Source organism: Lactuca serriola, chromosome 3 (assembly GCF_051521515.1).
Source record: "Lactuca serriola cultivar US96UC23 chromosome 3, Lser_US96UC23_V15, whole genome shotgun sequence".
NCBI classification, from domain to species: Eukaryota; Viridiplantae; Streptophyta; class Magnoliopsida; order Asterales; family Asteraceae; genus Lactuca; species Lactuca serriola.
This window is the reverse complement of record NC_136410.1, coordinates 305,700,325-305,726,283: the sequence shown is the minus strand read 5'-3', so window position 1 is coordinate 305,726,283 and position 25,959 is coordinate 305,700,325. Positions and strand designations below refer to the sequence as shown.

At 37.0% G+C, this 25,959-nt stretch overlaps 2 long non-coding RNA genes across 3 annotated transcripts; both read right to left on the bottom strand.

Moving 5' to 3' along the window:
- Positions 1-19,252: 19,252 nt before the first annotated feature.
- LOC145094144 (uncharacterized) lies at positions 19,253-22,610 on the bottom strand. Of its 2 annotated transcripts, none has more exons than XR_013703222.1 (2): positions 22,253-22,610; positions 19,253-20,831 (listed from the first exon to the last, which is right to left on the bottom strand). It is a non-coding gene; the product is annotated as an uncharacterized LOC145094144 (long non-coding RNA). The 2 variants fall into 2 exon arrangements; XR_013703221.1 differs by having other exon boundaries at positions 19,253-20,581.
- A 1,012-nt stretch (positions 22,611-23,622) lies between these two features.
- On the bottom strand, positions 23,623-25,340 carry LOC145094143 (uncharacterized). Its single transcript, XR_013703220.1, has 3 exons — positions 25,138-25,340; positions 24,410-24,503; positions 23,623-24,277 (listed from the first exon to the last, which is right to left on the bottom strand). It is a non-coding gene; the product is annotated as an uncharacterized LOC145094143 (long non-coding RNA).
- Positions 25,341-25,959: the final 619 nt, after the last annotated feature.

The window sequence follows — 25,959 nt, the reverse complement described above, 5'->3', positions numbered from 1 at the left end:
CTAAGAAAGTGAAATCTCTCCCAAATATCTCTTTGTATGTGAAATCTCTCCAAGAATGTCAAATCTCTCCCAAATCTCTCTGAGTATGTGGAATCTCTCTCAAATCTCTCTCGAAATCTCTTTCTATAATCACTCGGGGCATCCCGACCCTCGAATTTGGCGAAAACAGCCCAAAAGCGGAAGTCTACGCGAAAAACGGGCTTGAGGAACCGAAACCCCTCTTAGGAACCGAAAGTCCCCTTAGGAACCGAACCCTCCTGATGAAGAAGGCTGCTGAACCGAACCCTTCTGAGCCGAAGGCTGCTCAACCGAACCCGAACGTTCGGCACCTTTCGGTTTTGACCTCTTCTCTTCTAATGGCTACCGAACCTTCTCTTCTGAGGACCGAGGACCGAACCTTCGCTTCTGACCTTCGGACCGAGCCCATCGCCCTCGTTCCTTCTTCTGGCTCAGCCTCTCGCTTCCGAATCAGCACCATCCTGACCGAACCTCGGCCTAGGGACCGAACCTCGGCCTAGGACCGAGAGGCCTCGCTGGGAAGCCTTTTTCTCCCAGTTTTCGATTAAATTCGCGTTTTAAGCCGTTTTTAATTGTTTTAACACAGGATTTTCACCTAAAACTTTATTTTAACATATAAGACCCCTAAATTAATGATTTAATCACATTTTAAGGATAAAACCTTATCCAAAAGAGAGAAGGTAAAGTACAAAGGTAGAGTGTTGACTTTACCTTATTTTATGACACAAGCAACCCCATACCCACTCCATGATTAACCCACACTCCTCCCCACCATACCTTGTCACTTCCTTGTACTTTTTACCCCTCTCACAAGCCATCCCCACGTTTTTAGGGCTGGTCACTCAACCTCTCTCCTCATTTTCTTTCAATCACTCTCATTCCACCAAAGATCCAACTCCAACTTTTCTCTCCAACTTTTCTCTCTAATTCAAGATCCCAAGGGTGATCATCAAGTGTTCTTCCACTCTTGGTAAGTGTAATTCATCCTCCTTGTGATTTTTACACTTCATTCTACTCAAATCATTGATAGCTTATACAAACTCCATAACTATGATGCTAGATTCTCAAAAATCTTCAAGGCATCCCCAAGTGTTCTTGAGTTAAACACCTCCATTCTTCTACAATCATCTACTGAAAACACTTAAGGTGAGTTCATACCCCTACATTTTCATGTTTTCTCAAGTTTTTAGGGGGGGAATACAAGTTAAAACACCAAGAACATAACTAAACTTTTCTAACAGCCTTCATCAGAAAAGTTCAACCCCATTCACGGACTGTTTTGGACAACTTAAACATTTTAGTTTTCAAAACTGTTTTAGGTGCATGTAGTTCCACTTCTTATCTTTAAAATGACTACTTGCACATCTCCATACGATTTTTCTACAATTTATGGTGATTTTTACAAAACTGCCTATCATTTCAAACATCAATCCGGACCAGTCTGTGATTATGGACTTTTTCACACAAGTAAGAAGTCATTAAAAATTATAATAAAAATTATGAACAAACTAGACTCATTTTCCAAACTCTCAGAAGTTACAGAACTTGATTTGGACATTTTATGATTTTTCTACGATTTTTCCAATAACAGTTACATAAAATGTTATTAACAGAAAAACACTATAAATTTCATTTCACCTTGTAACATGTTGAGCAAGGTATACAACATTATGTGATTATGTGTTGTTGCAATATATGACAATTTTGTATTCTTATATAGACATACATCAGAAAACAAATGGATTTATACCTCCACAAGTATGGTAAATACATAAATGATATTACAAGGCTATATCCATTAAAATATAAACATTGGTAAATTATGACAAGTAAGGCTTATGCTCACTACCCACACAAATAATTAATAAACTATAATAGGTATAGTTTAGGGTTATTTTACATAACAAACACATGATTAAAGGTTTTACACATACAAAAGAGTTATTACCACTATGGATAATTATGATAAACTATAACAAGTATAGTTAAGCCATTATACCCCCACAAACGAACACGCTAGTTATAATCGGTATAGTTATGGCATATATATATTACAAACAAAGTGATAAACTATAATAGGTATAGTTTATGTTTCATCTACCCTATGAACTTAATTACAAGAAAGGAATTCACCATCACCACCACTTTTGGTAAACTATAATATGCATAGTTCATGTTCACTACCACTATCACTATTTGATGAACTATGATATGTATAGGTTATATTTCACCATCACCACCACTTTCGGTAAACTATAATATGCATAGTTCATGTTCACTAGTCACTATCACTATCCGATGAACTATGATATGTATAGTTTATGTTCACAATCACTATTACTATTTCATACACTACACTAGGGTTTGGTTTCGGTTTTTGGATTTAAGTCCACATTAAATTTTCGCATTGTTAGACTTCAACTATAATCGTTGAGCGTATATGCTTGAGTCATACAAGAATTTAGTCTGGATTGGCTTAGAATTGGTGGTGCCCGCCTCATCTCCTGTTCCTCGTTGGGTTGTGGACCTAGGGCAGACCCACTATATTCAACGTTTTATCTAACTTAAATCTTATATAACTTATATACGCTGGACGATTATAGGGGAAATCTACGGGTCAATCTAGGGTTCATTAATACATCATATAGGAATATTCTGTTCACACTTAACTAAGAAAATATTGGATTTTCTGGAAATCAACTCTATCGATGTTATAAGGGAAACGGTTTCTACTCCAAACAAAACTCTTATGAACTCACCAACTTAATTGTTGACACTCTTTCAAAACTACTTGTATTCTCAGGAAATCAGTGAAACAGGAAAACTTCAGCGCTTTGAGGATGGGACGTTAAACCGTCAACAATTTATTTTTGTCATCATAATGTAATTGATTTTGAAACATGTAAACATATACTTTGGTGTAACTTTTTCAAGTATATTTATGATGGTTGTATTTACTTTGAGCACTATTATACACGTTGTTGTGATACTGTACATGAAGTCCTCCACTCCTGGACGTTTCCGCCATCCTTGGTTTGGGGGTGTGACAAGAACTTCGGCTTGTGAAAGTTGATTTTCTCGGGATTCTCAAGAATCTCGGGAAAGTAGAACCTTCCTTCGGAACTTTAGTGTGAAAACCGGGGCTTCGGGAGGGCTTCGGGAGCTTAACCGCAAAGTTTCAGCACGAGAGAGGGAAGAATGGAGCACCTAAACCCGGCACCCCAAGAGTTCTATTTATAGGGAGTATTTTTGAGTGCCACATCGTGGGGAGCAATTCTATCTCTTCCATTGATGGGACGCCCTCAGTCACTTGCCGGGTCGCGGCAAAACAGTGCCACGTCGTGGCAAACCTGACAGCCTAGAATTTTGGACCCCGAACTTGTAAAATCCATAACTTTCGCGTACAAGCTCCGTTTTTGACGTTCTTTATATGCACGCGTAGCTAAAAATATGATCTACAACTCTCGTTTAGACTTCATCGGCAAATTTTGATTTTATTTTTAATTATTTATTTCTAACGGGCCGGGACACGAAAAGTCCGTATAAAATCCATAACTTCTTCATCCGATGTCCGTTTTCGTCAGACTTTTCGCCGTTGCGCTACTAATGTTGAGCCCTTCGATTCTCATTTAGGTTGTTTTGGTCAAAAGTATCTCGAGCTCTATTTCGAGTTTTTAGCTGTCTACTGCTATATTCGGATCTTGGAAAAATCATAACTTCCTCATACGAAGTCAAATTTGGACGTTCTTTTTGTGTACGCTCATGGTTTAATGTTATCTATAACTTTCATTTACATACTTAAGGCTAAATGCTATTGTATTGAAACTTCACGTTTTTCGTTTAATCGGTGTTGCCGGTTTTGTCGGAAATCTTAGAATGGTCATAACTTCTTCATTGTAACTCGGATTTTAGTGTTCTTAGTATTTCTGTAAACCTTGAAACAATATCTAACATAATAGATATTCTTATAAAGACTTTTACATATTTCATTTTCGAAGTAAATTTCATTATTTCAAAGGTAGCTACAATAGTTGACTTTTTTTAGGTCATTACATAAAGTTGAAATATCGGGTTGTCACATCATCCCCCCGTTAGAGGGAATTTCATCCCGAAATTTAATGTAACAAAAACACTTGTGGATTAGGGAAAAAGATGTGGGTATTTGTGTTTCATCTGATCTTCGCGTTCCCAGGTGTATTCAAGTCATCGCTTTGCATTCCAGCGGACCTTCACGATGGGGATGCGACTTTGTTTTGTTCTCTTTATTTCCCTATCCATGATTTCAATTGGTTCTTCTATAAAGTGGAGACTCTCGTTGATTTCGATCTCGTCTAAAGGGACGACGAGAGTCTCATCGGAAAAACATTTCTTCAAGTTTGGCACATGAAAGGTAGTGTGTACGTTACTGAGTTCCTGCGATAGACGAAGTTTGTAGGCTACCGGGCCGATCCTTGCGAGGATCTCAAATGGTCCGATATACCTTGGGTTTAGTTTCCCCCGCTTTCCGAAACGTATTAACCCTTTCCAGGGCGAGACCTTTAATAGTACTCGGTCCCCGACCTGAAATTCCAAGGGCTTCCATTTTTTGTCCTCATAACTCTTTTGTCTGTCTCTTGAAGCCTTTAGTCATTCCCGAATTTGTACAATCTTCTCGGTTGTCTCTCTTATGATTTCTGGGCCAGTTAGAGTGTTGTCGGGTACTTGTTCCTTGGCTAGTTGTGTGTCACCTACTTCAGTCCAGCACAGTGGTGATCTGCACTTCCGGCCGTAGAGGGCTTCGAATGGAGCAACTTTAATGCTGGAGTGATAGCTATTGTTGTATGAAAATTCAATTAGTGGTAAATGGGTATCCCATGCTTTGCCAAAATCGATTACACAAGCTCTTAGCATATCTTCTAGGGTTTGTATGGTCCTCTCACTTTGACCGTCGGTTTGTGGATGTAAGTAGTATTCATGTTGAGCCTCGTTCCTAGGGATTTTTGTAACGATTGCCAGAATCGCGAGGTGAACCTACTATCTCTGTCAGAGATAATGTATATTGGTACACCGTGCAGTCGTACAATATCTCGGATGTAAGTTCGAGTTAGATTCTCCATCTTATCGGTTTCCTTTATGGGTAGGAAGTGTGCGGATTTGGTTAACCTATCGACAATTACCCAGATGGTGTCTAGTCCACCTGTTGTCTTGGGTAATTTGGTTATGAAATCCATGGTTATCCGTTCCCACTTCCACTCAGGTATTTCGGGTTGTTGTAGTAATCCTGATGGTTTCTGGTATTCTACCTTGACTTTGGCGCAAGTCAGACACTTGCCCACATAGGTAGCTATCTCTGCTTTCATGTTCGGCCACTAATACAATTTCTTGAGGTCCAGATACATTTTGTCCAAACCTGGATGCACGGAGTATCGAGTCTTATGCACCTCGTTCATGACCACGTCTCTGAATCCACCAAACTTCGGTGTCCAGATTCGATCCATGAAGTAACGAACTCCGTCCCCCTTGACTTCAAGATTCTTGTCCATTCCTCTTAGGGCTTCACCTGCCACATTCTCTGTTTTCAAGGCTTCCCTCTGAGCTTCCTTGATTTGTGTGGACAGATGTGAATGGATCGTCATGGTTAGGGATTTCACTCGGTGGCCTGAGTATTCTTTTCGACTAAGAGCATCAGCTACTACATTTGCTTTTCCTGGGTGATAGCGAATCTCGCATTCGTAGTCGCTAAGTAGTTCAACCCATCGTCTCTGCCTCATGTTGAGTTCTTTTTGGTTTAGAATGTGCTGGAGGCTTTTATGATCGGTGAAGATCGTGAATTTTGTGCCATAAAGATAGTGTCTCCAGATCTTTAGCGCGAAAACGACTGCTCCTAGTTCAAGATCGTGGGTAGTGTAGTTGACTTCGTGCGTCTTGAGTTGTCTTGAGGCGTAAGCGATGACCTTACCTCGTTGCATTAGTATGCATCCAAGACCTTGATTAGATGCATCACAATAGACCACGAAGTCTTCTGTTCCTTCTGGCAAGGACAAAATAGGTGCGCTGCATAGAGCTTGCTTCAGTGTTTGGAATGCAGCGTCTTGTCTTTCTTTCCAATCGAAAGTAACACCCTTTTGGGTCAGGGTGGTAAGTGGTTTCGCAATCTTCGAGAAGTTTTGTATGAACCTTCGGTAGTAGCCAGCAAGGCCCAAGAATTGTCGAATTTCTGTTGGGGTTCTTGGAACTGACCAGTTCTCGATTGCTTTGATTTTGGAAGGGTCCACGTGTATTCCATATTTGCTAACCACGTGACCTAGGAAATCTACCTTTCGAATCCAAAATTCGCACTTGGAGAATTTTGCGTATAGCTTCTCTTTTCTTAGCATTTCCAAGACTTGTCGGAGGTGTTGACCGTGATCCTCTTTAGTCTTTGAATAGATGAGTATATCGTCGATGAATACGATCACAAACTTGTCCAAGAATGAACGACATACTCGGTTCATTAAGTCCATGAACACTGCCGGTGCGTTTGTTAATCCAAAGGGCATCACTACAAACTCGTAGTGCCCATAACGAGTTCGAAAAGCTTTTTTAGGGACATCTCCTTCCAAGACTCGTAGTTGGTGGTACCCGGATCTTAAGTCGATCTTTGAGAAATAACTCGCTCCTTGGAGTTGGTCGAACAAGTCGTCAATGTGTGGTAAGGGATATCGGTTCTTGATAGTGAGCTTGTTGAGTTCCCGGTAATCGATGCACATGCGGAAAGATCCATCCTTCTTCTTTACGAACAAGACTGGTGCTCCCCAGGGTGAGAAGCTCGGCCTGATGAACCCTTTGTTGAGTAGTTCGTTTAGTTGGCTGGATAGTTCCTGCATCTCTGCCGGTGCTAGACGGTATGGCGACTTGGCTACTGGTGTAGCTCCGGGAATTAAGTCGATTCTGAACTCGACTTGACGTTCTGGTGGAACTCCGGGAAGATCTTCAGGAAAGACATCGGGAAAATCGCAGACTTCTGGAATGTCTTTGATGCCTTTCGTTTCTTTTTCCTTATCAACCACGTGGGCTAAGAAGGCATGGTACTCTTTACGTAGGTATTTTTGGGCTTTGACGCAAGAGATGATTTGTAAATTGGTACTGGGTTTGTCACCATAAATAACAAGAGTTTCGCCGTTTGGCAGATTTAGGCGAACGGCCCTTTCGTGACAAAGTATATCGGCATGGTGTAGGCTTAACCAATCCATACCGATGATGACATCAAATCTCTTTATAGTGATCGGCATTAGATCGATTTGGAATGAGTGTTCGTTTAGAGTTAGTGTGTAGCCTATGTACATATTTTTCGTGCTTTCTGTTCTATCGTTTGCCATTTCTACTGTAAATATCTTATTGAGTGTTTTAGGGTTCTGTTTTAGTACGTGCTTGAATTTATGACTCACGAAACTCCTCTACGCACCACAATCAAAGAGTATGCATGCATAAACGTTATTGGGGAGAAACGTACCCGTAACCACCGTGGGATCAGCTATCGCTTCGTTCTGCCCTAATGCCAGCACTCGTCCCGTGTCGCCAGCGTTCCTTGCCTTAGGACAGTCCCTCTTGTAGTGTCCAGCTTCACCACAACCATAACACGTCTGGCCCACACCGACCCCAGGGACTTGGGTGATTGGTCGTGCCGATTCCCTGCAGAAACGGGCAATGTGCCCCTTTTGGTTGCAGTTGTTGCAGTGCATCTCCCGACAATTTCCATTGTGGTGGACATTACACTTGCTGCACTTCGGGAAGTTCCCATCATATCCCTTTACTGGGGTGGGGGTAACAGAAGCAGCAGTGGGGGCAATAGCGGCATGGACTGCCACAATCTGTTGTTTCTTGGGAGGTTCTTGTGAAGGTTGACTCTTCCTTTTGTTCCAGAACCTCTTCTTGTTGTTGTTGTTGGTATTATCGTTGTTGTTGTTGCTTACTCTGGGTTGCTCCGGTGCAGTGGTTGCGAAGTTTTGGCAGACCCCGTGGTCCACGAGAGCTTGTGCCAACTGTTTGGCGCTATCGAAGGTGATTGGTTTGGAAGCTAGAACACTTCCTCGAATTTGGGTTGACAGTCCCCAGATGTATCTTTCGATTTTCTTGCTCTCTAGAGCAAGCATCCCTGGGCAAAGGATTGCCAAATCACTATACCTATTGGTATAGGTCGTGATGTCCGAGCCTACCATAGTGAGGCCCCAAAGTTCCTGTTCGAGTTTTTGTAATTCGCCCCTTGGACAGTACTCTTGCAGTAATATTTGTTTTAGATTCTCCCAGCCCATAGAGTTAGCCACTACTAGTGTTAGTGAATTGATATGGCCATTCCACCATGTCAGAGCTCTCTCAGAGAAGGTACATGCAGCGAACTTCACTTTGCTCCCTTCTGGACAAGAACAAATCTAGAAAACTGCTGCAGTTTTCTCTATCCACTGTAATAGAGCCATTATCCCTCCAGTCCCATTAAAAGTAATGGGTCTGCTATTCATGAAATCCTTATATGTAGAATCCCCCGAACGACCTTGATGTTCGCCATTCGTAGAACTATTTACTCCCCCACCAGAACCATTGTTACTCATTTGGGCCATTGCCGCTGTTACTGCAGCCGTTACAGTAGCTATCAAAGCGGCATTTTCCGTCGGGGGAGGTGGTGGTGGAGGTGGTGCGTTGTTGACACGGCGTGTAGATCTACGGGGCGGCATCGTGCTGATAAGGAAAAATAAAAGATCATAAGTTTTGGTGGTTGAGAGTTGAATGACAATGAGTTACTATTTTTAATAGTTTGAGAATTTGTTTTTGACCAACGCAGGCCTTTGAGTTTGATTTACCAATGGAGTTTGAAAAATAAATAAACAAACTCATGAACTCGACTGACATGCACATATTTAACACACGACAGAGATATGCCCTATATATATTAAACATATGGTTGCGTTACATCCGAAGTTAGAAAATTTTGACCTTTCTAAAGGTCTCCGATTACAGGAAGTTAAAGAAAGTAAGACTTTTAGCCGATGGTCCTATTCTATATCAAAATTTTGGGATCAACAAGCACTACTTGCGACGTAGGTTGCGCTTGGAGCTTGACTCCGCGTCTGATTGCTTTGCCTCCATAAGGCGCCTATCTAAGGCGACTTGTTGTTCCCTCAACTCAGAGAGGGCTGCAATCATTTGTGCTTGGAACGCTTCGGCGCGGAGTTGGGTGTCATCCTGCAACCTATCCAGCCGGCGGATGTCAGAAGTATGCACCTGTACTTCCACATTGACTTCCCGAATCCGACTAACTTGAACCCCGGATTGATAGGACTGGTTGGCTAGCTTGCCCACCATGACTGGGAGTGCTCGATCGGCCGAACCCCCGCCACGGACATCGTAGAAATCCCGACACATGCCGTAGGGAGGACGTATCCCTTGTTGTTGTCTCCAATGGTGGAGGTGACTTCCCCAAACGGGAGTCAGTCCCTGAAATTTCTCACAAAGACAGGAGGTTGTGCGGGTGGTGGGTTGATTACCTCTGGTTCTGAGTCTGTCCCAGAGTCATCCCCTTCATCCAACTCGATGGGTTCTTCATCCTCTTTGGGATCTTCTTCGACCCATCCCCCGTTACCTTGGTTGAGATAGTAGGGGTCTCCGTGTGGAACGAATCCAGCCATTTGACTATACGAGAATAGGGTTATAGGAATTGAACAAAACTTGAAGCATGTAAAACTAAGCATGTCGATTAAACTATACCAAATACTCCTATAGCATTTAAATTTGTATGTTTGATACTGATGTTTATTTTGGTAAGTTTTAACTTGTTGCTCACTACTACCATTCCTCGACACACGTTAGTCCAATCTCAGATAAATATAGTTGATCAAGCTATATTCGTCCCAAATCTGATTACATATGTCGAGTCCTAATCGTAGTGTCCAACTTGTCTTAATACTTCTTGTATAGTTCTAACCATAAAAATATATTGTTGCATGCATGTGTTTGTACTTTTACGACCCAAAACAATCTAATTTAAATGAAACAAGGTTTTAGGTGTAAAAATGTTTTGTCAGAGACTTAGAGTCCCTTTGCATTTATAGTTTGTATATCTTATGTGGTTTGATATACTTAGTTCACTATAAGCAATGCTCTGATACCAATCTGTCACACCCCCAAACCAGAACGGCGGAATCGTTCGTGGGCGGTTGACTTCATGTAGTATCGAAACAGTTGAATGCATAGTAAAGAAAGCAAACACGACCAACATATATATAATTGAAAAAGTCACATCATTTGTAGGTATTACATGTTCCAAAATATCAATTACAATATGTTGTCGAAATGAAATTAAACTAACGCCACAGCGCCCCTTCTTCAAAAGCAGTAGTTTACCTGTATTACTGAATCCCTGAGAAATACAAGTAGTTTTGAAAGAGTAGGTCAGCATTTAAGCTGGTGAGTTCATAAGTATTTAGTGACAATGTTTGAATAAAATCAAATGATATTTGTTTGCAGATGTTTCGAAAGACTCCTAGGAAATCCAATATTTCCTAATAGTATAAAAGTAATCTTTTACAAAGACTCGACTTTTTGAAGGTTTTCTTTTACAAATCCAATATCCGTTCATAAGTGTGTGGTAGTTTAAGAGTTCCAACACCGAAATGCAATCGTGATTTTCATGCCTAGAGTAGTAAATTTATGTAAATATAAAAGCACTAAGGCATTTGATAACCCGGTAAATCAATAAGTTCTTAATACTCCATGTGAGTTTTATAACCATACTAATGACCCAGACTGCCTGTAACAACGTTCTTCAGGCGTTGAAATGTTATGACATTTGTCACCCCAGGCCTACGGGCCTAGCTGTAGCTAACAGCTTAGGTGCGGGATTGTCAATCCCGTATAGATCTATACACAAGTATCACGCTCCCCCTACAAGGGATTATGGTATATAATACAGGACTTAAAATGCATACTCGAAGGTACGTGAAATGTCTCACAAAACTTAGTATAAAACAGATTTACGAATGAAAATGTCCATTTGTTCTTGAATATGAAAGTATCTCTTTGATATAGCATTTCTTGTATGTAAATGTTCATGATTTCCTTGTAAACTATACCTATTATAGTTATTCAAAGTGTGTGTTTCGCTTGTATAGTAAATCCTAGTGTAATGCTCACTTGTTATGTAAAGTATAACATCTAAAGTGACATATATGATCACATATACTTAAGTATAAATAAAGGGTTTGATCCACATATATATATATATATATATATATATATATATATATATATAAACATGTTTTATTTCCAAAAGACAAGATGTTATCGTGAATATATATTGCATGCAAAAGTTCCCATGTAGTAGTTATGAATCACATATGATTCACTTGATAGAAAAGAGTATATATTGAAACTTTATGTTACACACGATAATAACCGTGTGTTTACTTGTATTTCCCCCCCCCCCCTTAAAAGTGTATAAAAAGTAGTGATAAACATTTGAAAGTGTAGTTTATAGGGGTATGAACTCACTTGATTGATTGGGGAAAACGAGATGAAAATCGAGCAGAACTTCGGCTTGTGAAAGTCGATTTTCTCGGGATTCTCGGGAATCTCGGGAAAGTTGAACGTTCCTTCGGAACTTGAGTGTGAAAATCGGGGCTTCGGGAGCTTAACCGCAGAGTTTCAGCACGAGAGAGGGAAGAATGGAGCACCTAAACCCGGCACCCCAAGAGTTCTATTTATAGGGGGTATTTTTGAGTGCCACGTCGTGGCAAGGGTGTGCCACGTCGTGGGGAGCAATTCTATCCTCTTCCATTGATGGGACACCCTCAGTCACTTGCCGGGTCGCGGCAAAACAGTGCCACGTCGTGGCAAACCTGACAGCCTCGAATTTTGGACCCCGAACTTGTAAAATCCATAGCTCCGTTTTCGACGTTCTTTATATGCACGCGTAGCTAAAAATATGATCTACAACTCTCGTTTAGACTTCATCGGCAAATTTTGATTTTATTTTTAATTATTTATTTCTAACGGGCCGGGACACGAAAAGTCCGTATAAAATCCATAACTTCTTCATCCGATGTCCGTTTTCGTCATACTTTTCGCCGTTGCGCTACTAATGTTGAGACCTTAGATTCTCATTTAGTTTGTTTTGGTCAAAAGTCTCTCGAGCTCTATTTCGAGTTTTTAGCTGTCTACTGCTATATTCGGATCTTGGAAAAATCATAACTTCCTCATACAAAGTCAGATTTGGACGTTCTTTTTGTGTACGCTCACGGTTTAATGTTATCTATAACTTTCATTTAGATACTTAAGGCTAAATGCTATTGCATTGAAACTTCGCGTTTTTCGTTTAATCGGTGTTGCCGGTTTTGTCGGAAATCTTAGAATGGTCATAACTTCTTCGTTGTAACTCGGATTTTAGTGTTCTTAGTATTTCTGTAAACCTTGACACAATATCTAACATAATAGATATTCTTATAAAGACTTTTACATATTTCATTTTCGAAGTAAATTTCATTATTTCAAAGGTAGCTACAATACTTGACTTTTTTTAGGTCATTACATAAAGTCGAAATATCGGGTTGTCACAAGAGAGAAGTAAAAATGTGTGAAAAATCCGGAGACCCTCGCCCCCTTTGATAGCCCGCGAGGCCTCGGACTACGCTAGGCGTAATCCTTAGCTACACGGCGCGTAATCCTCAGATAAGAATGCCAGCCGAAGCCAGCTGTCTCGCACCATCGGATGGATCAGACCGGAGCCACGCGGGGCGTAACTTCTTCGGACGCAGGGCGTATCCGAGGGCAACGTGGCGTGATCCGAAACGACTCCTGAACCAACATCAGATGGCCCAGATGTTGCCACGTCATCAGGTTCTTATCACACTTCACAATTTCGACTACAAACTTTAAAAATTCGTATCTTTCGCATACGAGCTCCGTTTTTTACGTTCTATATATCCACGCGAAGGCGGAAACGTACTCTACAACTTTTACTTAGACTCTGTCGGCTAATTTTTACTTTATTTTAAAAGTTACATTATTAACAGAACGGGACAGGATTGGTCCGTTAAAATTCATCACTTCTTCATCCGACGTCCGTTTTCGCCCATCTTTTCTCATTACGCTACTCTTAATGAGATATTTGATTCTCGTTTAGGTCGTGTCGGCTAAAACTGCTTGATCTATTATTCGAATTTCGGGCTGTACACTGCTAATCCGAAACTTTGAAAAATCATAACTTCCTCATACAAAGTTAGATTTGGGCGTTCTTTTTATGGACGCTCTCGGTTTAACGTATTCTACGACTTTCGTTTAGATCGCTAAGGCTAAATCTCGCTCTATCGTAAATTCACTATTTACATTTCTCGGTATCGTGCCGGTTCCATCGCGAAACTTCGACGGGTCATAACTTCTTCGTTATAACTCGGATTTCGGCGGTCTTTATATGTACGGAAACCTTGTAACATATTCTACAACTTGGTTAAGATTATTTATTCTAAATAATCTTTTTTTTGAAAATTCGTTTTCGACCCCTATTATCTCTAAATTGACTAGCCCGGATCTACGGGCGTTACAATTATCTCCCCCTTATGATGATTACGTCCCAGAATCATCAACGAAACAGGGCTCGTATAATGACTCCACGCGTTATCTCTTCATCCTAGGTAATAACCGTAACTTTGATGTTTCTTCGAACAAGTATCTAACTTTAAGACTTCCTGACTACAGGTGGTGCCCGATCCTGGACTCGCTCCCTATCTCACGTTAGACTCCAAATTATGACCTTCAAGTCACAAGCTCGATCCTCACTGGATACGAACTTAAGATAAGTTCTTTTATTACTATCATGGACCGATGTGTCATATTCTAATGACCTCTCATCGTATGTTGCAATGCTCAGACCCAGGTCTCTTAGAGTCAAATTCCAGAACAGACTATACCTTCCTTCATGTTCTAATGTGATACAATCACATTTCAATATGTAGCATTTCTAGCTACCAACTTCTTTGACAATCATCGCAATACTTCTACTGATCGCCTTGGTTAGCTTTCATTTCAACTTCTGGTTTAAGTCAAATGCTACATCGAACTTGGTTCTCTGAACCACGTATCATACTCATCGTATTCAGACTCAATTTGATATGACCACTAGGGTCGGAATAACAACAATCTTCTTAGTCATTACCGAAACGATGGTAACAACATACTTGAACAAAACGAAATCAATTACTAGCTTCTTGGTAACCTTGTGACTTTCCTTGATCCAAGCGTGAGTCCTGTGCTTCCGGCAGTATATGCATCTACTACCTTTCACACCTACTCATACTCGTCCCACGTATTTTCTCGTAGTCCCCAAGTCCCAAAATCACAAAACAATTTAACACATACGAGTGTGTCCAAATAATCATAAAAATTTCCCTAGAATCTACTAGGACTTCTTCCATGCGTATCTTCAATCATCAATTCTGCTTCAACTCGGTTGGTGATGGAAATTCCAGATGATAGGAAAACTTTAGGAATTACACCAATCGTTCTATCATCCCGCCAATCAAATGTGTACATTCAGATGTATCGTACTTCTCTAAACGTACTACTATTTTATCAGACGTATTCTAAAGGCAAGATACCTCTCTTATGATATCTTCCAATAGGTATCATTCACTATCGTAAGCCATCTCATTTCCTCTATTTTCTGGGTCTATCATGGTTCTCATCACTTCCTGAACTTCTGCCATTGTGATAGGTTCGGGTGCAGGCGCAACGACCGATGCATGACCCATCACATTCTTAGGATCATGTTGTCATCTTCCTCGGATATTTCCTAGTCTGTCTTCACCATGACGTTTTATACACCCAAGCAGACGTTCGGTGTACCGAGGCAATAATTTTAAGATAGGAAAAATTTTATTTATGATAGACGTATAAATCTCCTTGTCACACCGAAAGTTATATGCCAGTTCTAATACCGTAATCAAACGTTTAGAAATCGGAACACATAAAATTTTCAGATCCGTTCGGCAACAGACCATAGATCCGAACAAATAATAGCATATAAGGTATCTTTATAGCTATAACATAAAACATTTTAGGCATCTTTCCTAAAATAAATTAGTGCTTGTGTCTAAAATATAGCAGACACTCACCTCACAATCATCGCTTAACATTCTAAGTTTAAGTCTAAAAATTTCCTACAAATTCCTAGTTCGCTTAAACTAATGCTCTGATACCAACTGTGACATCCCCATTTTCTCGGCCAGAAAAGACCGATTTTTGTTTATGCTTTATAAAAATCAGAGTACCTCTTTTAATAAAAATGTTGCAGAATTTGTTCCCAGTAAAACATGATAAATACGTTATCAAAGCATTTCCGAAGAAAAGTATTTTTATTCATTTTAAAACATTTGGGATGTCATCGTCAATACAGAAACATAAGCATAAACATAACCTACATTCATTATCACTAGTGATTTACATCTCCTTAATCTCTCAGTGTAATGTGACATCGTAACAACACCTGTGATATAAATAAACTGAGTGGGTCAGGTTGGGAAACCTGGTGAGTACTTAGGGTTTTCAACCCACAATAATATAATTATTATGTTTAAACAATCAAAAAATCAACCCAATTACCCATCCCCATTATCTTTTTTACTCTTAAGGATCTATCCTAAGAGTCATCTATCATGCATTCGTTTATTCCGAGGTCCCTTGCTTCCAAGGTTATAGGACTGACACTAAATCCATAGCTGCCAATGCTCGTTTGTAAAGCACTAATTCCATAGTTGCTATAGTTTATTCATCGGGTACTAAATCCATAGCTACCAGTGTTTATCTAATAGGTACTAAGTCCATAGCTACCAATCTCTAACAGGTACTAAGTCCATAGCTACCAGTGTTTGTCCAATAGGCACTAAGTCCATAGCTGCCGATGTCTAAGTCTATAGCTGCCAATGTTTACTCACATCATCTTTTATCTCTCATCATTCATCTACTCATGTCATACCTAACATATTCGTATATATAAAGTACGTATACAGTTTAAATCATTTAAAATATTTATAAAATGTTCATCCAGCATAGACAGCAAGTATTCAGATAATATGCACACATAGCACGTAGTTTGTATAAAATACTTCATATCTATGTGTAAGATGAAAGTAACTATGCACTCACCTGAAAGGTGGTGACTCGGTACTCGTACAGCACTTCGATACTCTCAAAACAATTTTCCTTCGATAAAACCTAGTATCAATACCACTAGGGTTTAGTCTAACGATAACCGCGATAAATTAATAGTCTGACTATTATTACTATTATATAAGCATTAAACGATAATTATTTACTCATAATAATAGCCCAAATAATTATTTTAATGACCTAATATCATTACTATAATTATTTGAAAGCTATATTAAAAATTGCGTAAGCGTAGCTCACTTACAGCGGATTTTAAAGAAAACCGGGCTTTGCTCGGAGCAGCGTTTTCGAAACCGAAAGACCCTTTTTCTCGGGACTCCGGGAGCCTCGGGGCTTCCTTAGGGTGCTAGGGGTTTTTCCTAGGGTTTAGGGGAGTTAGAATGGGTTAGAGAGAGAAAGTATTTAGAGAGAGAAGTGAAAATGTGTGAAATATCCGGAGACCCTTGCCCCCTTTTATAGCCTGCGAGGCCTCGGACTACGCTGGGCGTAATCCTTGGCTACGCGGCGCGTAATCCTCGGATAAGAATGCCAGCCGAAGCCAGCTGTCTCGCACCATCGGATGGATCACACCGAAGCTACGCGGGGCGTATGCGAGGGCAATGTGGTGTGATCCGAAGCGACTCCTGAACCAACATCGGATGGCCCAGATGCTGCCACATCATCAGGTTCTTATCACACTTCGCAATTTCGACTAAAAACTTTAAAAATTCGTATCTTTTGTATACGAGCTCCGTTTTTGACGTTCTTTATATCCACGCGAAGGCGGGAACATACTCTACAACTTTCGTTTAGACTCCGTTGGCTAATTTTTCCTTTATTTTAAAAGTTACATTATTAACAGGCCGGGACAGGATTGGTCCGTTAAATTCTCATAACTTCTTCATCCGACATCCGTTTTCGCCCATCTTTTTCTCGTTACACTACTCTTAACGAGATCTTCGATTCTCATTTAGGTCGTGTCGGCTAAAAACCGCTCGATCTATTATTCGAATTTCGGGTTGTACACTGTTAATCCGAAACTTCGAAAAATCATAACTTTCTCATACGAAGTCAGATTTGAGCGTTCTTTTTATGGTTGCTCTCGGTTTAACGTATTCTACGACTTTCTTGTAGATCGCTAAGGCTAAATCTTGCTCTATCGTAAGTTCACTATTTACGTTTCCCGGTATCGTGTCGGTTCCGTCGCGAAACTTCGACGAGTCATAACTTCTTCATTATAACTCGGATTTCGGCGGTCTTTATATGTACGGAAACCTTGTAACATATTCTACAACTTGGTTAAGATTATTTATTCTAAATAATCTTTTGTCGAAAAGTTGTTTTCGACCCCTATTATATCTAAATTGACTAGCCCGGATCTACGGGCGTTACAGTATACTTGGGGATAATGGAAGATCAAATTGGATAGAGTATGTTCTCATAACTTCATGAATATAAAGATCATCAAAAACAGAGTTTTTATGCAAACACTATTTAAAATAGTTTTAAAAAAGTTTTAGTTTTTATGTATTAATTTGAATCTTTATTAACATCTTCTTACCTAAATAGTCTGCTAACTCATAAAGCATATTGTTTCTCATTAGGGATTTGAGTGCGTATCTATAAGAACCTTTGTACTTCTTTCTTCAAACTTATCCATTATTATGTTGCGATCTTCACTAAAATAAGTATGAGGCTCCTCCTATTTATCTTTTATTTAGATTAACCAACATAAGACCTGCTGTATTAAGAGATCAAAGAGATTAGATCATGTTCACCAAAAATTAAATAAAATTAGATAGATCGTTCTCTATTATAGTAGATCTATTTTCTGACTAGGTATAAGACCCATGTATTATATGGGTTTAATTAAAAAAAATAAATATAAAATTTTAATAATTTGAAAAGTTTGAATTTATAAGAAAAATGAGAAAAAATTGAATTATTAAAATTAGTGAGACTTTAATGTATTGAATACATTACATATATAAACTTTTTCTAATATATACTTTACATATATATTACCTTACAAATTAAATGTGGAATTTTAATTTAATAAAATAAAAAATACAATAAAATGACAAGTGGAAAATAGAAATTTTAAAAATTCTAGAAAATGTCATGTGTCCAAATGAATGAGAAGAGGACATGTGTCAAAAAAAACTTCATTTATTATAGTAGATCGGTAAAGTCGAGAAGCATAGAGAGTCAGATTGTATTGGCTTGGTGGAAAGCAAGTGATGAGTGTAAAGGCAACAAGAATTACCAAATGCTTGGGAAAGGATTGTAGTAAGCGGAGAATGAAGATGAGAATGACATAAGCATGAATAATCAAATGAAATAAAGCAATGTGATAAGACCCTATGTCTAAAGCTAACATCATATGACCCAACTAAGACATTGTGGAATAGAAAACGAGTGAAAATGAAGAAGACGGGGAGGAAGATGACTATCTAAAGTTGATAGTCCAGTAGGAAGGAAAGTGAAATCCCATTCTTCTTCATTTATAGTTTTCTTTGATTATAGATAAACAATTCTTTCTTCCCTTTTCTTCATAACGCATGGTCTTATTTCGAACCATTAGTGTGTTTAGTTCCCTACTAAGTATAATTCATAAAGACATAAACTATACAATGGCTATTTGAAGACTTTAGAAAAAGTTTATCGCAAAGCAAAAACAATTTAAAACAATCTTACAAGGTAATGTTGAGTTATTTTGTCGGGCACTTCTACACCGATAAAAGCTCTAACTTTTAACTCACAATTACTTTTACAAACATACCCATTATCTCTGATCTAGGCCGAGCTTGTAACCAAAACTGGGTTGTAAATCAAACATGTATTCAAGTGTAGACTAAGTTCCAATTATGCCCGTGTGTGTTTGCAATTTTACAAATTGCTTATATAAGCAACTTTTATATATATATACTAGAAAAGTTTTGAGGCCCGTGCTCAGCACGACCCATGGATCGATGGGTGGATTTTTCAAACGATTTGTGGTGGGTAATTTGCATATGTTAAAAAGTTAAAGTACAATGCTAAGTGATGCCTTGAAATTAAAAAAATGAGTTCATCCATATGCAAATTGCAAACAACACTAACGATTAAACATATATAATAATAAACTTGCGTCTCCATATGGGTGGTTCGGTATTCAAGACCTGGTGGTTTCAATTAGGAGTTAGCCAGGGGAGGGTATGTGACATACTTGCCCAAACACAACAATATTTGGTATCTTAACGCCTTGCCCACTATGATTTACATATAAAAAGTAGTAGTTGACCCGCTTGGTGTTTAATATAACCTTTAGAAAAAAATTGAGTCCACATGCATTAGCATCATAATTTTTATGTTACTTGTCATCTATTGATGGTTCTAGATGCACATCAACTTGCTTACATCCCTTGCTGTCAAGAAGGTGTTAGCATCTAGTGCTGCCCCACCATAACCACAAACAATAGCTATACATCCAACACCTTCTTCTTTCATGCCCAACAAACAACCATCCCTAATATTCTTCTTATTCTATCATACATGTAATATTTTACATGATATTAACACGGATCATCATCTTCTTGTACCTTCATAGTTCATACCAATAAGAACAAAAAGCATAATAAAAACACCATGACTTCGTATGTACATATTGAAAGTGTTAGTGATAGCAAATTTGATTGTGTAAGAAGTAATTGATCAAACAAAAGATTATCTCACCGGGGACCATAGATAGGGATGTGGCGGATTCTGGCGGGGTTCCGGCACCAATATCATAACTGGTTCACTGAATATAAGATAAGAACTAAAAAGGGGAAACACAATTCACATAAAGCCTACAGCATTTGAAAGAAGATGTAACATGTGCGTGCATATATGATCAACTTCACAAATAGTAGCATGAGCATCTTTATTTGTTATCAAAATCGACAGACCTATAGTTGGGAGGCTGTCAAAATATTGCACATTTATTAACAATGCAACTTAATAAAAATGGAACTTCAATCCTCTAGTCATAATAACTTACACCTAAAGTACATGGTTATTTCTTCCATGGACCTTGTATGGCAGTCACGCATAGATAAAAAAAAATTAAAAAGTACATTGCTATTTATGCCCTATAGCTTAGCTGTTAGTCATTTTTATCACTACAACATGCACATATACCTCATATTTCATTAGACAATGAACAATAGTCAACATTTGGTAATAATTTATCAATTATATCTCTAAACTCAGTAAACTTTTATTTCTTTTAATTCCAAAACTAAACTCATCAGATGGTTATCATCGCCAGAATCTTTTAGAAGTTACTTGAGCATTTACACAACAGATTATGTGCATATTATGAAGTGACTCCACAGATAATCATGTTGACTGTGTTCATAGCACTTCTGGAACTTTGTGACAGTTGAACACCCTGGAAATAACAAACATAACAAAGAAAAAATGTAACATGCTCCAACTGAATTAATTGGTGTTATACTGATAGCCTATGTATTTGATCAGCCATCAACAGTAAATTATGAACTTGTCACTGCATTCACCTAGCTATCTCATTTACAAGAGAGATGCTTATCTAGAAATGAAATTACCTACTTGTTATTTTTCTTTTCATGACACTAATTTTGCTTAACTGTCTTCCACCAATCACCACTCCATCTTATTGCCTGGGATTTTCATAATTTTGTTATTAGGGTTTAGGACATTGTACTCGAAAATCAGATAGTCTATTGAAGTTTGGATATTAATAGTTCAATACTTCAAAATCAATTTTGAATTTTTTTTAATCTGCTGAAAAGCAGGTGGTTTATGGCAATACAGTGTTGTTGATTGTTTGACAGGGATTAAAACATAACTGATGACTTGGGAAAACATATAAAATTATAGCATAGTATGTTGTGCTTTTGTTTTTTTTCATTTAATATTTTCTAAACATCAGGTGGTTTATGGTGATACGGATGTTGATGGTTGTTTGTGGAGATTAAAATATAAACGGATTTTTGTTGATTGTTTGAAAGGGATCAAATATTTACTATTGACAAATGGATGTTTTGGTATATTTGACGTTCATGTGGATGACTTTTATGGGCATAAAATTTTAAAACTTTTCCTCTTTGCTGTAATTATATGGTGAATTCCAGGAATGGAAATAAAGAATACCATACTTGTAATTAAATAGTTATTCTATTAATTATGCTACACTGGTGGGATAGTTATTCATATTAGATAATGGTAACAATACAATTGCATAGGTAAGGATTTCAATTATGTTTTTTTATTCAAATTTAATTCAATTAGTAGAAGAGTGTCTTTAATGGTACCTATTCCATGGATTAAAGGTAAAATCCCTTACAATAATATTGCATAAAGTATAAAAAAAAAAAAAAAAAAAAAAACTTTTAGGAATCAAACAAAACAAAATTTAAAAACCAACAAACCCAAGTCTATGTTCGTTAATACTATGTTGAAAAAGCATTCCATATACTATTAATATGCATCAACTTTTATTTAGTTTCATACACGTAAAAGAAAAGGAAGTTGTAACTACTCTGCCCTGTATTTTTTATTATGAAAGCCATGAACCAAAGAACAATTTTAACAATTCTAACAATCAGCATCCAAAAGATTTTATTAATCCAAACTGCCAATTTTTAATTTTCGGGTAAAATGTTATTAGCAAATGTAATAAGTAGAGACAATGGAATAAAGACGGTCTCCTAGACATTTCATCAAATACTTGGCTTCCATAGCCCAACTGATATGCATTGTCAAAGATGGCATAGCTAAATGAACCATGGAGAAAACTTGTTTAGTTTTGATGTCAATTCAGATTAGGATTCCATAGAAATTTCCATATACGCATATTTCTACAAATATATATATATATATAATGATCACAATTCTTGTTCAACCCTTTTCATGACTCAATTGAACATATATAGAATAGAAAATTGAATAATTCGATTTCCAAATTTTAAAATAAACAAGGTTGAATCAATACAAATGAATAAGTGGCTCAATTATATAAAAGATACTTCAAAGTTATAGTTAAAACAAAAATTGAAATCAAAATTAAATGAATTCTAACCTGTGTTAACGAATCCAGGAAGATGAATCATATATTGCCGCCAAATCAGTTGTTCTTTCTTTCTCTAAATGATTTGGTTAGACTTCTTTTTGGTTGTGAGAAAGACAGAGATGTTCTAGAAAGTCGAAGTTGCGATCGAAAGAAGACAGTCGGTGGATGAACGGAAAGACAGTGTCTAATTGTGGTTTTTAAAAGAGGATAAAGTTTTTATTGCCTCTTCATTCCTACGACGGTAAGTTAATCATTGGTGAACAAGAATGACAGGTATGTGATAAAACGAAACCGATATGGTACCTTGGAGAAGAAAAAGCACCGCGTCGTTCAAATCTAGGATACGTGGCGTGTAACGAACCCTATAATTTTGGTTTAGGCGAAAGGAGAAAAAAAGGGTTTTATATATATATATATATATATATATATATATATATATATATATATATATATATACTAGGTTACAACCCGTGGTAACTACGGGTAAAAAAAATAATATTGATAATTAAACACTATTGATAATTTTAAATCGTAATCACCAATCAAAGATTTGCAAAAGAAAATTATTAATTTACAAAGATATAAGTTTTGTCTGAAATTAAAAGATAGTAAAATAAGTCATTCTTAAGTTGATTTATCCATAACAATAGTTTAAAATAATATTAAAACAACAATTATATTTAATAATTATTATAATATTATATATAGAAGGTTGTTTATAATGCAATTATTTCAATAAAATATATAAAAATAGAGTATATTATACATCGTTAAAAAATAACTTTTTTAAAAAAATTATTTGTTTTACAATTATTAACAATCATATGTCTGTTCCTTGAATAATGCTATAACAAACAACCAACTTAAGTTTGTTTGATTTACTTCTAATTTTTTTTCATAATTGTTGTTGTTGATGTTGTTGTTCAACTTTGTGCAGTTTTTATTAAACTTCAAATTATTTTTTCTTTATATATAATTTAAAAAATAAAGTTCATAGTTTTTCTTTGATAACATTAAATAATAATTTTATTTTAGTCTTTCTTTTTTTGAAATTGAAACACATATGATCACAAAACAAACACGCTAATAAAATAATCATCACTAATATGATTTTTTCTTTTACAACCTAATAACATTCTTGAAACCTAATAACATTCTTGACCTCAATTCGTGATAGAATACACACATAAATATGTAGTGTAGGTAATACAGAAAACAAATAAGAACAACCACCATCACAAAAAAATCTCCTAATTTCTATAAACAACCTTTATTAATGATACCTTAAACTAAGACCAAATTCTTTATTAATGATACCTTAAACTAAGACCAAATTCTTTATTAATGATACCTTAAACTAAGACCAAATTTCCTAAAAGTATAATAGAAAAATCTGTAAACGGGGGGAAGTTGGGGAATAAGAACTATTGGATTTAAAGTTGGAAATGATCATAAACCTTCTCATAATGATTGCACCTTCATTGTGTTTTTAAACATATCCATACTTTAGAACCGATACAGGTTAATCTTTACAAACAAATACATCTCAACTTTTACATTTGATCCATTCAACATGTACACACCATGATTTTGCATGCTGTAAAATTTAAATTTTAGAAATTATGTTTTATAAGAGGCATTCATTATACATGTATCTTAAATGCTTCTCATTTAGGATAGGATCGTCGTTGGTCCTTCTTTCACTAATGATCTCACCATATTCGGGTAGTTCTCACGAACGCGCAAGGGACTATCCTTTCTATCGCTTGCCTTTTCTTTTCACTCTCAAGACAAGGCTCTCTCTCTCTTTTATAAAGAGAATATGGAATTCAAAGGGATCAAATACGAAAGGATACTCTGAATAATAGAACTCTAATGAAATATATGATCAACCAACACGTCCTTGCACGGCTCGACTCGTTCTTCGATCCCTGCTTCCCCCTTCCCCCTCTCCCCGTTCTACCGTCCAAAACAGGCCGCATGGAGTATAGCCAAGTGGTAAGGCATCAGTTTTGGTACCGGCATGCAAAGACCCTTCAGACAAATGTGGTTAATCGAAAGAAGAAAATGTATAATCCTTATTATATATGGAGGTTAACTTTTTATTGTAATCATGTAGAACAATTTTATGGCATGAATACCCTAACAACAAATTGATAAGGGTACCTTCTAATTTCTCTTCGAAGTGAGGTTCATGTTTATAACTTTAGCTTCACATCTAGAGGCTTGCTGCTTGATAGAACTTAATGTAAAAGTATCCCTGCTCCATGAAAAGAAGAAATATTCAATACTTAAAAGCAAAATGAAAAATGTTTATGCATGTATAATTATAAAACCTTAGAAACAAAATACCACATTCACAGTACTCCCGAATTCCACCTATTTTTATATTAACATCCCAATCGGATTGACAAATCAAATTGTTCAAAACATTTTTGCCATTGCCACACACAAATATATAATCATATGCACATAATTCACTCTCTACTTTGCAATGACCAATATACCCCTCCCCTCCCCTGCCACAGCCATACTTTCCTGCCATGTTTTATGGTCAAAACAATAACATACATCCATAAAATCATTTTAACTTTGGCCTTTTCTACTAAAAGAAAAAGGCAACAATGGTTGTATCTCCTTTAACCACTATAACACCAGATAAAACCAAAATCAAAACTTTACCCTTGTTAATCGACATAGAACACTACTTTTAACAGCTTCATAATTCACAAGAACACACAATCAAATTCCGACCTGAAGAAAATCCATGAAAGAAGTCGAACAACAAAAAAAATACCTAATAAATTAATTGGTTTAGCAATGGGAGTCAAAGTATAAATACAAAAAAGCAAACCTTAACAAAATCAAAGAAAACCCTAGAAATTAGGCCTTACACATGTAGGATTCTTCATCATCTAAGAAGAGCCATCGATCGATATAGAGGAAGAACCATCAATGCAATGGTGGTGATAGACTTATATAAACCGTGTTGATGTAGGGTTTCTTACAGAGAGCTGGAAAGATAGAGGGTGATTTGGTTTCCAAAAAATAGAAGGCGAAATTGGGGGAGAGATTATCGTTGACTGATAGATGATTTGTAGTTCAATTTCAATGTGTCATTAAAAGCGATTATGGGATAACTAAAAGGAGAAGGGCAAAATAGGTAATCAACTTTGTAAAATACTGGGCTGAGAGAAGATGTCACATAGGATTAAAAGGTTTCTTTTATTAAGATAGGGGATATATATATATATATATATATATATATATATATATATATATATATATATATATATATATATATATATAAAGTTAGGTTCAAATGTTTTCACTATCTATTGTGTGCATGTATGACTGATTCTATATAGGGTTAGAACCTAACTATTGTGTGCATGACTGATTCAAATGTTAGGTTCAAATATTTTCACTATCTATTGTGTGCATGAACCTAACTCTATATAGGGTTAGGTTATTTTGTTTTCACTATCTATTGTGTGCATGTATGACTGATTCTGGACCAATCATTTTAGTTATTTTAAAAACTAATTAATGCATATTAAATGCTGAAGATGTAATTAATACTCATTATATCTTCAATATGTAATATGCATTAATTACTTTCTTAAAATAACTAAAATGATTGGTCCAGAATCAGTCATACATGCACACAATAGATAGTGAAAACAAAATAACCTAACCATATATATATATATATA